Genomic DNA, 18,614 nt, shown 5'->3' on the forward strand with positions numbered 1-18,614 from the left:
ATAATATCTCCTTACTCTAGGCATAATAACCGAAAAACAATCACCAACACCCTACTCAGACAAGGTCAGCTTTCTGACTAGACGGACCACAGGAAACCTTATTGTCCCCCCCCCCCCCCCTTGAAAAACCCCGTGCTAAAAACAATCTACAACTCAACTAATAAAATAAACAAACAAACACACACACACAATTTCACTTTTTACACCCCCTCTCTTGACAATATACAATTGGGGCATTTAAATAGCCCCTCAAAGAACTAACCTAAGTCCGTTACACTTTCCTCTTGAATCGGTGTGACACCATGATTAAACGTTGACGGCATGTTTTTGCGCTCCTCTTTTCGGCTTTCGTGTTAAGGATGACTTAAGTAAACATGTTTCGTCTTGTCTAATTGTCAGTCTTAGTTGACATTGCATGATCTAAAGTTCACGTCATGTTAAGAGTTTAAAAGACACGTGGAATTCCTGATGTAGAAAACAGGAAGTAGAATGAATAAAGTTGACTTTGAGTTCAGTCAAGTCAAGTCAAGTCAGTAAGGTTTTGCTCCCGGTCCAGGAAGGTTGGACGTTGCTTCCTGGACTGGTGTATATATATGTATATAGGATGAAAGTCGATGGACTAATGATTGTTGATTAATAATATTTGAGAGTTGATTTCATTATGTGCTTATTGAATATTAAGGTATTCGTATTTCAATGGATATCTATAGTTGAAGCTCCAGTGTCGCTAGTAGTAATTGTTCTTATTGTTACCCGCTGAGATGCGGACGTGATTGATACATTTGATACCGCTGCTATGCGGATAGGATTGTTTATTATTTCTTGACTTGTAGCACTAACAAGGAGTGCAGTGTATTATTATTGTAGTAAAATAAACTTCATGTTTGTCTGCTGAAACGAGCTTCAGTTAGTTTATAATATTCGTCTTGTCACGTGTCTAGAGTACTTCAGGAAGCAAGAACTCAGCATTACACATTGACACTAATGATATGGAAAATATTTCTCTATTGGTAGCATTATCTCGGTATGTTATTCAAATGATCCTTCTCAGCCGTCACTGCTCAGTCTTTTTTCAAGGTAGCGTTGGGACAATGATTGTTTTGAGTAGGTGGATTTCATCTCCAAGCTAATTGATTTGTTTGTTCAAATCTGCCGTGCTTTTTGAAAGATGGCTCCTGCTTTCCAATCCGTGATAACACTGCCTAAATTCGGGTGTAACAAATCAATAATTTAGCTTACAGTTTTATTGTTCAATTTTAAGAAACAAAAAAAAAAAAAACACAATAGTTGTTTGTTTTTAGGGAGAGCCTACCGCACTGGGTGACACCGACCCTAGTGACGCCACTGAATCTAGCCATGCATGTTAATCAATAATATAAACTTTAGCCTACTAAGTAGTTGGTTATCCTGGTTGATACCACACTCTAATTTTTAGTACCCATTAGAGTTTGGTGGACTTAGAGGTATCATAAATATTCTGAATCTCAAAGCCCTTGTCTTTACCAGGTTCAGAAGTCATGTGTTGTAACCTTCAGCCATTAAATCACCTAATTAAAGATGTAGTGAATGAAGTGTATACTAAAAAAAAATTTATATGGGTTAAATACATTTTGTCGCATCATAACCTCAAAATGAATTTTTAAAATTTTTATTTTTTTTCGACCACATTTTTCACCTGCGGTCACATCATTATTTTTCTTTTTTTTAATGAAAATTAAACATATTGAAAATTTTTGCAGCCTATTACCTATGATATACTATCAATAAACTACATGTGAAAAATTATTAGTCTAAATTATACAGAACTAAAGATTTTGAGATTCTTGTGGACAACATGCACCTAAAAATACATTTTGAGAAAAACGCATTTAAAGTTTTTAAAATGATATAAAATATTTATTGCAACCATAAAAATAAAAAAAAAAAAGGGAATATTTACATAATATAACATAATAGATAATAAAAAAAACTATTCATTAAAATGGCCTGATTGATAGGTTGGACCTTCTAGAACCTCTGCCCGGTGCTCATGCTCAATTCTTCGCTTTTTCAATTTTTTTCTCCTGGACACTAATGTGATTGATCTTTTTCTAACAACAAGCTGTAGTTTGACATTTTGCTTTTTCTCACTAAAAGAAATGTTCTTTAGTGTCCAGGGAACGCCTAATATGTCAAAAACTGATTTAATGCCATTATTGAAGGCTAAAACAGCAAGGTATGTCGCCGTCCTTAGTTTTTAATGTTGCGAATTCTGTTTTGGGGCATCTTTGCCAAATGAGGGAATGAAAAGATTCATTGGCGTTTTGTGTTCCCATTCTTGAACATGTTTTTAACAGATCTGTGTCTGTTATAGGAAATAACAGTTTTCCTATTTCTGATGTGATGGTCTGATTATGTTTTTTGTATGGCTGTTTTAGTGCCTCTGATCTCTTAAAGTGTGACACCAAGATGTAGTGCCATCAGGACACAACCTGTGGTTATGATCTAGGTCTGAGCTCATCATATGAAAAAATGAGCCCATAACAGCCAGCTTCATTTTTTTGAATGTCAGGAGCATTTTGGCGCAGAACTTTGGAATAGTTATTTGTAATTTTTTCAATTTTTTGGATTTGTAAGCCTATAATTTAGTTCTTTTTTGTTAGACATTTTTAAATTGTTCAAAGCATTAAACATTCTTTTTGAGATGTGGTTAATGCAGTCCTCTTTTAAGATTTCTACATCATATCCTGAGTTGGTAATGGCAGATGAATGTGATTTACTATCGCCATCACACAGCATCATGCCATAAACAAGTTTTCTGATGCCACAGAGTGAGAACAAATTTTGGATGCTGCTGCGGCCTCCATTGCATTTGCTGAGCCACTGAAGTTTTTTTGACACATATGCTTAGAGGCATCAAAATTTAGTTCTGCAGAGTTTGATCACAAACACAGCAATAATTTGATAGGACTTCGGTGTCGATGACGAGTGACGAATGAGATGAGTGGCCCCTTTTATGCCAAGTCCCATCGAAAGAAACTGTAATAACAGGACAGCCTGTTGAACTTATTCTATCATCTGTAGTCAGAGGTTGTGAAATGTATCTTCCATGCACAACAGCAGATGCCCTAATCATACATTCTTCACCAGCTTCAATTATAGCAGTGTTGACTATGTTAGCTAGATTGTTAAAAGTATTTCTGTGCATGCAGGGCATACTCATAAGTCCACAAAACCTATCAAATTTAGAATGCGAGATTCCAGATTCTTTTAATGCAGCGACAGTGCGGACATTAATATCCAGATGAACATTATTACTTTTTTTGAGGTCCAGTCAGGCCACAAATATGTTTCACAATTTAGGCATTTGATTTTAATCAAATGAGCCATGCCTTTTGATTGTGTGATGCACATGGTTAATTTTTTGTCGAAGCAATGTGGACAGCACAACAAGGAGACCATTGTGGTCAATTCCATTGAATTCATCATGACGTATATGAAATCTTCAGGCAGCCTCTTATTGGTGTTATCAGCGTTAGTAATTGCAGTTAGAATTATTTTTCGTTCAGCTGCACTTGCAGGCTGCGTTGTTGCTGCTTCAGATCCAGCTGTATCCAAAACAGAGCTGCAAACAAATAAAAAAAAATTAGAGGTTCTTTAAAAAAAAATTCAATAGTATGAAAGTACACGTCACATCTATTTATGTACAACATAAAGATTATTTTAAATTTTATAATGCATTTTAGGAATCATATATTGTATTCATCAAAAGTAAAAAATGTAAAGTGACATATTACATGTAGATCTATATATCATGGTTCATACAACTTTTGTGAAAATGAATTCCAGACATTTATGTTTTCCAGACTTACTAACAGTAAAAAGGATGGCTACCTGAGCATGCCATATGTGCTCTGGACTGCTGTATTCGTGATCTTGGGTTCAAACCCTGCCAATAACTAACCCCTGTCGTACTGTGGGAGGTTTGGACTAGGGTGTAATAATAATTTTCAATTATTAAGGAACATACGGTACAAGGGGGAAAAAAAGTCACTAATCTTGTAGCACTTAGACTTGGGAAATTTAATAGGCCCTATATAGTTCAATAGGCCTAACTTAGTTGTAAAATCTTATTCTTAATATTATAACTAGTCCAACAGTTTTATAATTTTTATATAGATATTTAGTGGCGTAAACATTAGACACTAGTTAAAAAGTAAAGACTTATTTAGACTAGCCTAGGTTAGAGGGCCTACCTCTAGTAGGCCTATAATTCTATTGGAGGAGATAATTTTAAATAAAGATCTAGAGATAGAGTAACTGTATTGAACTTGAAATTTAATTTGTAGTAGTGGCTTACTTATGTCTAATTCACAATAGGCCTATGCCTATGTGAATACTGACTTGTTTTTTTTAACGGGGTAAAAATTGATAATATTGATCTAAATCTATTTCATAACCATACTAGATTATAATTATAGATCTATATGCTAAGTATGCTAGATCTAAATCTAGACTTAGATCAAGACTAAATCTAGTAGTAGATCTAGTATTCTAAGTCTTTTTAGTTTTTGAGTTTAGACTCAAGATCTATATTCTACATTGAATAGATTTGGGGAAAAAAAAAAGGGGGGGGGGGGTAATCGTGCATAGATCGAGACTAAATCTAGTTGCAGACCTAGTAATCTAAGTCATTCTTGTGCTCTAGTCTTTTATCTTTTAGTTTAGACTAAGATCTAGATCTATATTCTATGTTGACTAGATATAATATAACTTGTTTTCTTTATTTAAATGGGGAGGGGGGGGGGGGGGGGAAATCGCGCATAGATCGAGACTAAATTAGGTACTAAATCTAGTAGTAGACCTAGATCTAGTAATCTAATTTGCGCATAGATGAAGACTAAATCTAATTCTAGACCTAGTAATGGAAGTCATCTAAAGGCCTAGTCTTTTAGTTTAGACTCAAGTGCGCATAGACAGCTGCCAAATAATTAACCTAAAAAACTAGGGGCCTTCGATGGGAAGTTTTACCGATCTTATAGGCATATTCTATGTTGACTAGATATATTATAATATAATTTGTTTTCTTTATTTAATGTGGGGGGGGGGGGGGGGGTAATCACACATAGATCGAGGCTAACATTAGGCTAGTAGAAAACCTTGATCTATTAAGAAGTGGCGCATAGATCAAGACTAAATCTAGTAATCTAGTCTAGTAGAATTTAGAATTTAGTAGATCTAGTAGACCTAGAACAGATATAGATCTAGTAATAAAAGTCGCGCATAGTCATAGATCGAGACTTTTAAATCTAGTAGTAGACCTAGATCTAGTAATCTAATTTGCGCATAGATGAAGACTAAATCTAATTCTAGACCTAGTAATGGAAGTCATCTAAAGGCCTAGTCTTTTAGTTTAGACTCAAGTGCGCATAGACAGCTGCCAAATAATTAACCTAAAAAACTAGGGGCCTTCGATGGGAAGTTTTACCGATCTTATAGGCATATTCTATGTTGACTAGATATATTATAATATAATTTGTTTTCTTTATTTAATGTGGGGGGGGGGGGTAATCACACATAGATCGAGGCTAACATTAGGCTAGTAGAAAACCTTGATCTATTAAGAAGTGGCGCATAGATCAAGACTAAATCTAGTAATCTAGTCTAGTAGAATTTAGAATTTAGTAGATCTAGTAGACCTAGAACAGATATAGATCTAGTAATAAAAGTCGCGCATAGTCATAGATCGAGACTTTTAAATCTAGTAGTAGACCTAGATCTAGTAATCTAATTTGCGCATAGATGAAGACTAAATCTAATTCTAGACCTAGTAATGGAAGTCATCTAAAGGCCTAGTCTTTTAGTTTAGACTCAAGTGCGCATAGACAGCTGCCAAATAATTAACCTAAAAAACTAGGGGCCTTCGATGGGAAGTTTTACCGATCTTATAGGCATATTCTATGTTGACTAGATATATTATAATATAATTTGTTTTCTTTATTTAATGGGGGGGGGGGGGGTAATCACACATAGATCGAGGCTAACATTAGGCTAGTAGAAAACCTTGATCTATTAAGAAGTGGCGCATAGATCAAGACTAAATCTAGTAATCTAGTCTAGTAGAATTTAGAATTTAGTAGATCTAGTAGACCTAGAACAGATATAGATCTAGTAATAAAAGTCGCGCATAGTCATAGATCGAGACTTTTAAATCTAGTAGTAGACCTAGATCTAGTAAGTCATTCTTGTTGCCAAATATTTTTGGTTTAGACTCAAGATCTAGACTCTCTATATATATTCTATATTGACGTCATTGACGAGATATATTTGTTTTCTTTATTTAAAAAAAGGGGGGGGGGGGCGTTTCGCCCATGCATAAATAAATCTAGGCCAAAAACTTCCCGACCTTTGGTAGCCTAACTGAAATTTGATCGACCATCTAGATAATATAGAATAACATCTTCTAATCATCATCTTTTTTGAAGTAACAACTGTATTATATAAGATAAGATAACAGCAGTCATAATAAACTAGTTACTAGTCTAGGACTAGATCTATTACTAAATCTGATTTAAGTCTACAGTACACCGTCTAGAAATTGGCTGGCATTTCACCGACATGCCGTGGATTGCGCATGCTTTCACAATAGTCAATAGATAGATCTAGTAAGCCTATTAATGGAAGCCTCTATGCCCAACTAGATCTAGCAGCCTAGCGTTTTACCGGTTACGGCGCGTTACGGCGCCTGAGGGCTGAATGACATCGGATTATTTTTTTTTCAAATTCCAGACATTTAACAAAATTGCATCGAAAAGTAGCAATTTTCCAGACTTTTTTAAGACTGAAATCTGAATTTTGAAATTCCAGACTTTTTCCAGACCGCGTACGAACCTTGATATATGTATAAATGTATTAGATCTTAAAAAAAAAAAGACCAAGTTGAAGTCCTACAACAACTACATGATAATCTAGATTTAGAATCTAGATCTAGATCTAGATGTCTAGATCTAGTCAATCTAGAATATCTAGTCATTCTAGATAGTTCTAATGTGATCTATGTCCCTAATCTATACTAGATCTAAAAAAGGATAGATCTCTATGTTTGCAATCACTTTCATGATATTAATTTAATGTCTAGATCTATATATATATAGATCTAGATGTGATTCATTGATATGATAAACACGTTGCGTTTGTCGAATTCAAAGATTGATGAAGCAAAGTGATTATCTCATTATTTTATGTGTAAGCACACGCTGGTCTAGTAAATAAAAAACTCTAGATTTAGACTTACCTTTGTAATTATGCATTTGTCTTTGAAGCATGTCTTCCTCTGGGCTTACAGTAACGTTTTTTCTTTCCAAACATATAACCTTTTGTTGGCATTTCTGAGTTTGAATAATGAATCGAGGCTTTCAAATGTATACACAGAAGAAGGACCGGTTCACGTCATGTGCGCATGCGTGTAAATTTTGTTGTCATAGTTACCAATGTAGCTTTGATAGTGCGCATGCGTAAATATGGCTTAGTGAGTGTGTATATGAGGATATAGGGAAAAAAAAAAGAGGTAGTGACGTATTTTGAAAGTTTATATTTATAGAATGAGAAACCATGCACATAATCGGAACTAGAAAAGTAGACCTTTGTATCGATACCATCTGTTAGGGATAAGAGCGTACATTAGCTTATCAACTTTAGCTTACAAAATGTTGATTTTTAACCAAAACATCAAAATTTTGCTTATACATCTACTTCTAAAATACAAAATTGATGTATAAAGCGCAGTTTTTTTAGTATTCTGATAGGGAATTCGTTTTCTAGACATTTTAAACTATTAAAATCAATTAATTTTAAAATATCGATATTTTTTACCTAGATCGATGTTTTCTCACTGTGCATCCCCCTTAAATAAGTCCGATTTTAAAGATCCATCCCCCCAAAAAAAGCACAAGCCGATTTCAAATAGCCACTACAAATAACAAACAGGTCGATTCAAAACAGAAACTACGAATAATGTTCATATATGAAAAATGCACAAGTCTATTCAATCAGCCACCCCCAAAAGAGTAGAAGTTGATTCTAAATAACCAAAAAAAAAAAAAAAACCAACATAGGTCCGATTCAGAACAGTCATTACAAAAATGTCGATTCCGAAAAAGCAATCACAAAAAAAAAAAAAAATGGATTACAAACAACAATTAATTTAAGAAATTTCTTGATTCGAAGACAAGCCTTATTAAGTCCTTAATTAAGATCATTCGGGAAATACCAAAAATAAAATACAAAAGCTTTAAAGCAAGCCTGCAGATTATCACTATAGGTTGTTCCAAGATTTCGAATCTGTCAACAACTGTTCTTACTAAGCATCTAGGAGGTAAAAAGAACCTGTGCAAGAAATTTCTTTTTAATAGGTGCGACAATGTAAGAGATTTCTTGGTTTTCGAAGACAAGCTTTATAATTTCCTTATTAAGTTGATTGGGAAATATCAAAAATAAAATACATAGCTTTCATAGCAAGCCTACGGTTTTTCGCAAATGGTGGTCCTAACGTTTTGATTCTTTCGAAACCCGTTCTTAGTAAGCATCTAGGAGGTAAAAGAAACCTGTGTACGAAATTTCACGTAAATAGAAGCGACAGTTTAAGAGAGATCTTGATTTTCGAAGACAAGTCTTATAATCCCCTAATATTTATTTATAGTTGATTTGGGAAATACCAGTAATAAAATACAAAGCTTTGATAGCAAGCCTGTGGTTTTTCGCAAATTGTGGTCCCAACGTTTTGATTCTATCGAAACCCGTTCTTAGTAAGCATCTAGGAGATAAAAGAAACCTGTGTACGAAATTTCACGTAAATAGAAGCGACAGTTTAAGAGATATCTTGATTTTCAAAGACAAGTCTTATAATCTCCTAATATTTATTTATAGTTGATTTGGGAAATACCAATAATAAAATACAAAGCTTTGATAGCAAGCCTGTGGTTTTTCGCAAATTGTGGTCCCAACGTTTTGATTCTATCGAAACCCGTTCTTAGTAAGCATCTAGGAGGTAAAAGGAACCTGTGTACTAAATCTCACTTGAATAGAAGCGACAGTTTAAGAGATATCTTGATTTTCGGAGACAAGCCTTATAATTTCCTTATTAAGTTGTTTTGGAAATACCAATAATAAAATACAAAGCTTTGATAGCAAGCCTGTGGTTTTTCGCAAATTGTGGTCCCAACGTTTTGATTCTATCGAAACCCGTTCTTAGTAAGCATCTAGGAGGTAAAAGGAACCTGTGTACTAAATCTCACTTGAATAGAAGCGACAGTTTAAGAGATATCTTGATTTTCGTAGACAAGCCTTATAATTTCCTTATTAAGTTGTTTTGGAAATACCAATAATAAAATACAAAGCTTTGATAGCAAGCCTGTGGTTTTTCGCAAATTGTGGTCCCAACGTTTTGATTCTATCGAAACCCGTTCTTAGTAAGCATCTAGGAGGTAAAAGAAACCTGTGTACGAAATTTCACGTAAATAGAAGCGACAGTTTAAGAGATATCTTGATTTTCGAAGACAAGACTTATAATCTCCTAATATTTATTTATAGTTGATTTGGGAAATACCAATAATAAAATACAAAGCTTTGATAGCAAGCCTGTGGTTTTTCGCAAATTGTGGTCCCAACGTTTTGATTCTATCGAAACCCGTTCTTAGTAAGCATCTAGGTGGTAAAAGGAACCTGTGTACTAAATCTCACTTGAATAGAAGCGACAGTTTAAGAGATATCTTGATTTTCGTAGACAAGCCTTATAATTTCCTTATTAAGTTGTTTTGGAAATACCAATAATAAAATACAAAGCTTTGATAGCAAGCCTGTGGTTTTTCGCAAATTGTGGTCCCAACGTTTTGATTCTATCGAAACCCGTTCTTAGTAAGCATCTAGGAGGTAAAAGGAACCTGTGTACTAGATTTCACTTGAATAGAAGCGACAGTTTAATAGATATATTGATTTTCAAAGACAAGTCTTATAATCTCCTAATATTTATTTATAGTTGATTTGGGAAATACCAATAATAAAATACAAAGCTTTGATAGCAAGCCTGTGGTTTTTCGCAAATTGTGGTCCCAACGTTTGATTCTATCGAAACCCGTTCTTAGTAAGCATCTAGGAGGTAAAAGGAACCTGTGTACTAAATCTCACTTGAATAGAAGCGACAGTTTAAGAGATATCTTGATTTTCAGAGACAAGCCTTATAATTTCCTTATTAAGTTGATTTGGGAAATACCAATAATAAAATACAAAGCTTTGATAACAAGCCTGTGGTTTTTCGCAAATTGTGGTCCCAACGTTTTTATTCTATCGAAACCCGTTCTTAGTAAGCATCTAGGAGGTAAAAGAAACCTGTGTACGAAATTTCACTTGAATAGAAGCGACAGTTTAAGAGATATCTTGATTTTCGGAGACAAGCCTTATAATTTCCTTATTAAGTTGTTTTGGAAATACCAATAATAAAATACAAAGCTTTGATAGCAAGCCTGTGGTTTTTCGCAAATTGTGGTCCCAACGTTTTGATTCTATCGAAACCCGTTCTTAGTAAGCATCTAGGAGGTAAAAGAAACCTGTGTACTAGATTTCACGTAAATAGAAGCGACAGTTTAAGAGATATCTTGATTTTCGGAGACAAGCCTTATAATTTCCTTATTTTAAGTTGATTTGGGAAATACCAATAATAAAATACAAAGCTTTGATAGCAAGCCTGTGGTTTTTCGCAAATTGTGGTCCCAACGTTTTTATTCTATCGAAACCCGTTCTTAATAAGCATCTAGGAGGTAAAAAGGAACCTGTGTACTAGATTTCACTTGAATAGAAGCGACAGTTTAAGAGATATCTTGATTTTTGGAGACAAGCCTTATAATTTCCTTATTAAGTTGATTTGGGAAATACCAATAATAAAATACAAAGCTTTGATAGCAAGCCTGTGGTTTTTCGCAAATTGTGGTCCCAACGTTTTTATTCTATCGAAACCCGTTCTTAGTAAGCATCTAGGAGGTAAAAGGAACCTGTGTACGAAATTTAACTTAAATAGAAGCGACAGTTTAAGAGATATCTTGATTTTCGTAGACAAGCCTTATAATTTCCTTATTAAGTTGTTTTGGAAATACCAATAATAAAATACAAAGCTTTGATAGCAAGCCTGTGGTTTTTCGCAAATTGTGGTCCCAACGTTTTGATTCTATCGAAACCCGTTCTTAGTAAGCATCTAGGAGGTAAAAGAAACCTGTGTACGAAATTTCACGTAAATAGAAGCGACAGTTTAAGAGATATCTTGATTTTCGAAGACAAGACTTATAATCTCCTAATATTTATTTATAGTTGATTTGGGAAATACCAATAATAAAATACAAAGCTTTGATAGCAAGCCTGTGGTTTTTCGCAAATTGTGGTCCCAACGTTTTGATTCTATCGAAACCCGTTCTTAGTAAGCATCTAGGTGGTAAAAGGAACCTGTGTACTAAATCTCACTTGAATAGAAGCGACAGTTTAAGAGATATCTTGATTTTCGTAGACAAGCCTTATAATTTCCTTATTAAGTTGTTTTGGAAATACCAATAATAAAATACAAAGCTTTGATAGCAAGCCTGTGGTTTTTCGCAAATTGTGGTCCCAACGTTTTGATTCTATCGAAACCCGTTCTTAGTAAGCATCTAGGAGGTAAAAGGAACCTGTGTACTAGATTTCACTTGAATAGAAGCGACAGTTTAATAGATATATTGATTTTCAAAGACAAGTCTTATAATCTCCTAATATTTATTTATAGTTGATTTGGGAAATACCAATAATAAAATACAAAGCTTTGATAGCAAGCCTGTGGTTTTTCGCAAATTGTGGTCCCAACGTTTGATTCTATCGAAACCCGTTCTTAGTAAGCATCTAGGAGGTAAAAGGAACCTGTGTACTAAATCTCACTTGAATAGAAGCGACAGTTTAAGAGATATCTTGATTTTCAGAGACAAGCCTTATAATTTCCTTATTAAGTTGATTTGGGAAATACCAATAATAAAATACAAAGCTTTGATAACAAGCCTGTGGTTTTTCGCAAATTGTGGTCCCAACGTTTTTATTCTATCGAAACCCGTTCTTAGTAAGCATCTAGGAGGTAAAAGAAACCTGTGTACTAAATTTCACTTGAATAGAAGCGACAGTTTAAGAGATATCTTGATTTTCGGAGACAAGCCTTATAATTTCCTTATTAAGTTGTTTTGGAAATACCAATAATAAAATACAAAGCTTTGATAGCAAGCCTGTGGTTTTTCGCAAATTGTGGTCCCAACGTTTTGATTCTATCGAAACCCGTTCTTAGTAAGCATCTAGGAGGTAAAAGAAACCTGTGTACTAGATTTCACTTGAATAGAAGCGACAGTTTAAGAGATATCTTGATTTTCGGAGACAAGCCTTATAATTTCCTTATTTTAAGTTGATTTGGGAAATACCAATAATAAAATACAAAGCTTTGATAGCAAGCCTGTGGTTTTTCGCAAATTGTGGTCCCAACGTTTTTATTCTATCGAAACCCGTTCTTAATAAGCATCTAGGAGGTAAAAAGGAACCTGTGTACTAGATTTCACTTGAATAGAAGCGACAGTTTAAGAGATATCTTGATTTTTGGAGACAAGCCTTATAATTTCCTTATTAAGTTGATTTGGGAAATACCAATAATAAAATACAAAGCTTTGATAGCAAGCCTGTGGTTTTTCGCAAATTGTGGTCCCAACGTTTTTATTCTATCGAAACCCGTTCTTAGTAAGCATCTAGGAGGTAAAAGGAACCTGTGTACGAAATTTAACTTAAATAGAAGCGACAGTTTAAGAGAGATCTTGATTGTCGAAGACAAGTCTTATAATCTCCTAATATTTATTTATAGATCTAGTATCCTATTATTTCCGACATTTGGATATTTCCGGTATTTGGTTTCGCCCTTACCAATATAAACAACCATATTCATATTGGTTTACGTTCGGTTGACGACTGCTGATAAAGTTTTCTGTACACTACGTGTGGACTTATTATTCAACTTCTAAATCTAGATCTATATGTAGGCAAAAAACTTAAAAATAAATAGATCTTGTAGATTTGTAATTCTAGATCTAGATCTAGAACTTATAAGACCAAGACTTAGCCGGCAAGCTAGGCTGAGATGTGGCAATTCGATGATCAACTAAACAAATTATCATTTTTTTAATCCTTCAATCCTTGCCATAACTGATGTCTCTCAATCAAAACTTAGAAATAATTAGAAAAGTAAAGCCTATCAAAGCTTGCAATACACATGTGATCTAATTCTAGACTAGATCTATAGATTTATCTAGATTATCAACAGTTCGCTTTCAGTGGATCTGATTTCACGATAAGTATAACTACTACAAGCTGTAATCTAGTACAAGAATTTACAAGATCTTATCTAGATCTATAGGAAAGGCCCATCAGCGAAATGGCATACAAAGCGAACACCTCCCGGTATTTTTTATCCATTCTTATTTATTTCAAAAGTAACTGCAGAACTAATAAAATGGTGTTACAAAGACATTTTTTTACATTTCCCACATATTCACTTTTGTTTTCCCTCAATAAAATAAAGCGTAGCTGAAGGTCAAAGTTGACATGTATGGAAATTTCATTCTCAAAACATTTCCAGATAAACGAGAATAGGTCCGAACTTAAGGTGATTTGCATATTATGCTTCTAAATTGACGAGGAAATAGTTAGCTAGAATAGCTAAGGCTATTCATTCCGTTGAAAAAAAAATATTATGGGGTGTTCGCTCAAAATGACCTTTTAAACTGAAAACCTATTCAGCGAAACCCCTATTATAAGCTTAAAAAGCCATTAATAATATTTTAGTTACTGATTTAATCTGTTTTTCTTTTTGTCTTATCTATTGTTATTGTTTGTAAACTGAAATATTAAAATAATAGGCCTATTTTTAACCTTAACCCAACGTCTTCGATTTCGAAGATTAAGGATGAGTGCATCACTACGTGTTTCACATGACTACGCCCAGTTGCGACCAGCATATTTTCCTGCATTTTCTTTCCGTCTAAAATGTTTGACTCGCAGCTCTCCAACAGTCTCTCAGAGGTCATATGCTGGCAGCTACTTTCCTCTATGCCAGTGAGGGTGAAATGACGCTTCAGTTGATCTTAACAGCTATACAGGATACGGGGGGGAGGGGGGGGACCTCTGTTTTGCCCTCCTCCTTTTTTTTTAACTGTCTGGTTAACCTCTTGTTACTAATTAATGAGATTAATATGTGTATAAATGTTTAAAAGAAGTGCAGAATTCATTTTCACAGGGTAACCCCACCATTCTGAGATTAGGTTTTCAGATCTCCAAGAGTTTTCCAGGAGAAAATATTCGATTTCAGGATCGGAAAAAACGCGAACTATATATTTAGTAATAAATATAAGAGTTACCATATAATATACATTTATAAAATTACAAGATCTCTCCTGAGCCTTTCGTCTCCATGCGCGAAAACCAAGCTGTTGTAGATCTGTCTCCATACATCATCAATCCATCGCATTCGGGATCTGCCTTTGGGTCAATCAGCTTGTGTGTGTGGGGGGGATCGAGTTGATGGCGCTTAAGTGCACTGAACATAATTTCTTAAAAAAAAATAGTTGAGTAACGAGAGTTTATGAAATGGAGAGTAGTACGACGTGGAGTAGCCTATAGGAAGGTGGCGTGATAGAATTTTGTAGTTTCTTTATTTCTTTTAAGAAAAAAAATTGATCGCAAGTTTCGTAGGCTATATAGACATCAGTTCCAAGCAGAGAAAGATGTGGAGCACGAGAAAGTGAAAACAAATTTAGGCTTTATGCCACAAGGAGGACAATAGTTATAATGCTTCATGGAAGAAGTTAGATGATAGAACTAATTGAAGCATAATTTCCTATATTTTAACATGCTATTTCGCTATTTTTTACGGCCTTTCGCTCATTATGACTCCCGCGAAAATTGCGTTAGCTGATTATGTCCGACCCATACCGCAAGTTGACTTGAATTATAAATTTAATAGCTGATATGGAAAAAAGAGTCAAATTTAGTTTTATAGCCCAATAGGTGAGGAGTCCGCAGATGTTTTCATTATAAAATTCTAAACTAAAAACTGGCACAAAAGTGTTCGCTATTGGTCCTATCCCATAGATATGTATAGATCTAGATCTAATTTTCTTCTACAAGATGACTAGTCTAGATTCTAGGTCTAGTTCTAATTACCACTTTGATATTCACTTTGTAAATAAGACATCAACTACTCAGGTCAAACATTTGTTATTGTTGAAATAGATCTATATAGATCTATAAATAAATGTTAGCACTATTGTAGAAAAAAACAAACATAGAGTCTGTATAGATTTAGATCTAAATCTAAGTGATTTTTTTATCTATTTTTTTTTAAGAAATTATGTTCAGTGCACTTAAGCACTATCAACTCGATCCCCCCCCACACAGGCTGGGCCTGTTCTAATTCTATATACAATAGATACTTAAATCTCTGGATATATAATATAAATAAAAAATAAATCACATTTTATTTTTTGTATCGGCAGTCTAGAATATAGAGTTAGATCTAATTTTTGATTTCTAATAAAAATGATGGTAAAAGAAATTATTTCGATACGACTTGAGTCTATTGACATTGCATTTATAAAGCTAGAATTTTTCAGAATCTATAAATAGTAAAACTTTCATTTTCTAAGACTTAAACTCTGTCCAACACAACATTCATCACATTTTATATTTTTCAGATGAAGATGCATAGCGGGCTTCATTATATTGCTTTTGGAACAGAGCCACATACAGATTAATAAAACCAGCTCTTTTGAGTAACAGGAAGGACTTGAAAACTACATATTAAAAAACAAGCAGCAAAGAAGAAAATTTAAGGCAAGTTGTTTTTCTAAATATTTTGATTTATTATTTAAAATGAACTTCATTGTTTCTTTTGTTGTATGCATAATACAGAACAGGCAAATTATGAAAATAATCTTGACTAGAATTTTTCAATCTAGATTAGATTTAGATTTAACTTTTTAGAATCGATTTCCACAGGGGATGGGAATGGGCAGGGTTTAAACCCGGAACCATCGGTAAGTCTCAACAGTCCATCACACAAAATGCATGACCAGGCAGATATCTTGATTTGAATTACTAACTAAGATACTTTATAAAAAAAACCAACTAGTTCTTGGCGTCCATTGTTATTCAAACAGTTACATAGTTACAAAAATTGATCTTGAAATAAAATGTTTTTTTTTTTTAAATAAACAAGTTAACTTTAAAGACCTTACGATCTATAAGGCAGATGATGTAAAGGTCACCTGTTTCTGTGGACCACGGTTAACGAGGATGTCTTGGCCAGCACAATGAACAACCACCTTACTTTTCCCCAACTAATGTCAAATACCAATTAAACCTGGTTGGACTCAGAGGTATCCCAAAATTCAAAATACCAGTCTTTAACGAGATTCGAACCTGGTACTGCAGGTTTCACTAAGGGCCTCTTTTGAATGAATAGATCTACAATTTTCATACTAATAGATAAGATAATAATAATTAATATACAAACAATACTTCAATTCATTTCTTTTATTTCCACAAATAAATGAATGCATATTATGATTTGAATAAATATATCTTTATATTAAATTATAAAAATATTTCTCATTGGATAGCTTGGATATAATACAGGTAAAAAAAAAAATACACTTTCTCACATTTACACATATTTATATATAATTTAACTACTATAATTATGTATGTACACAAATTATTTTTTTTAACACACATTATTTCAAATATTCTAGGTAAACCAGCCTATGTATTAGCTATGTTTAAAATTCATCCCACAACTGCATCTAAGACAGGGGTGGGCAAATTACGGCCCGGGGGCCGGATGTGGCCCAGCAGAATGTTTTATGCGGCCTGCTGACACCTACAGCAGACATGCCAATAGTCTCGCATTATGCGGAAACGGCCCGCAAAATCATCAAAAAAGCTCACATGTTCCGCCGTTCCGCATTCACGATTTTTTGTTCCGCCAAGTCTGAATTTTATCATTATTTATTAATAGTGCGAATTGAAAATACTGAGTGCAAAATAAAATATATATAGGTCTGTGTTTATTGTTTACATTTCATCTACTTCCGGACCCTCCTAAATTTACGAAGAAATGGTTGAAGACTAGATCTAGATCTACATCTAGTTCTAGACATAGATCTCTAGATCTACTGATCTAGTAGTCTAGGTCTAGATATTAGAATTAGATCTATTCTTAGAATCTAGTAAGTGCTAATTAGCCAAATATTCCATTCAAATCCCTTTCTTTTCAGGACAATGGCTCTACTACAGTACTCTACTAGATCTATCATCATCTAGACCTAGACAATCTAGGAATCTAGTCTTAGTCTAGACTAGGCTACTAGATAGGTCTAGGTCACTAGACTTCTAGATCTAGAATCTAGACTAGATTTAGATTAGAATGAATAGATTTCAATAGATCTAATCTAGTCTAGATTGTTTTTTAGATTTTAGATGATTTTATTTTATTTGATAGATTATCATACTTTCATAGATGAAATAGATCTGACTATTCTAATTCTAACACTAACTCCTTGAACTGGTTTTTCTTAGTAATCTAAGAAACTTTCAAAAGGATTTTAAAAAAAAAAACGTTATTAAAGATCTAGACCTAAATTAATTAATTAACTTGACTTAGACTTAGACACAGTAAGTCTAAGGCCTAAATAAGGCTATTAGATCTACTTTTCTTATTACATAGCCTAAATTAGTTTCTAGATTCTAGATCTAGAAGTAGGGCTAGCACTAGATAACTAGATCTAGAAGTAGACTCTAGATCTATCTAGAAATAGACTTAGAAGGTGATAGATCTCTAGATTCTAGATTTCTATGTATCATTATGTAAATTTAGTTCTTAATAAGTCTATTATAGACTATAGAACTATAGATTTAGACATAAATATTTAGATCTCTAATATAATTATTATAATCTGTGTTCTTAGACTTAGAGGACTTATTAGATATAGAACTAGTAGACTCTTAAATTATTTTAGATCTAGAACTATATACAAGATCTAGTGTGACTAGAGTAGAGCCCTAGAATTAGAAAAGGATAGATAATCAAGTAGATCTAGAATAATCTAGACTAGATTTCACTAGATCTAGTCAATAGATTTAGACCTAGTAGTAACAAATAAAAATTGTTTGTTTTTTTAGTTTTTGTTCTTTAGGAGGGTTTTTGGGCCAAAGTCTTGTTCGGGTCTCTTGATTTAGAATGCACCATTGAAGGACATGGTCAGCATTCTCTGGTGATGGGCAAGTTTCTCTAGTCCCGACATTTAACTTCCGGACATATATTGTCTCATTCAGTGAACAAGCCTTTTCCTTTGTGGAAACTAAACAAGCATTACTACTGGTCGATTTTGACTGACTGTAATTTGACAGCAGTCACAAGGATAGAAACTAGTAAGCTAGTTCCACAGTTCCGGAACATCATGCACGAGTGTAAAAAGTAAAATACTGCACATTAAGTAGAACTGTATATTTGTCAGGATATTTTAATGTAAAATGACAAC

General features: G+C 33.8%; 1 long non-coding RNA gene across 1 annotated transcript; it reads right to left on the bottom strand.

The window, feature by feature from the left end:
• Positions 1 to 1,867: 1,867 nt before the first annotated feature.
• LOC129927012 (uncharacterized) lies at positions 1,868 to 7,747 on the bottom strand. Its single transcript, XR_008778721.1, has 2 exons — positions 7,274 to 7,747; positions 1,868 to 3,604 (listed from the first exon to the last, which is right to left on the bottom strand). It is a non-coding gene; the product is annotated as an uncharacterized LOC129927012 (long non-coding RNA).
• Positions 7,748 to 18,614: the final 10,867 nt, after the last annotated feature.

This window comes from Biomphalaria glabrata, chromosome 6 (genome assembly GCF_947242115.1).
Source record: "Biomphalaria glabrata chromosome 6, xgBioGlab47.1, whole genome shotgun sequence".
NCBI lineage: Eukaryota > Metazoa > Mollusca > Gastropoda > Planorbidae > Biomphalaria > Biomphalaria glabrata.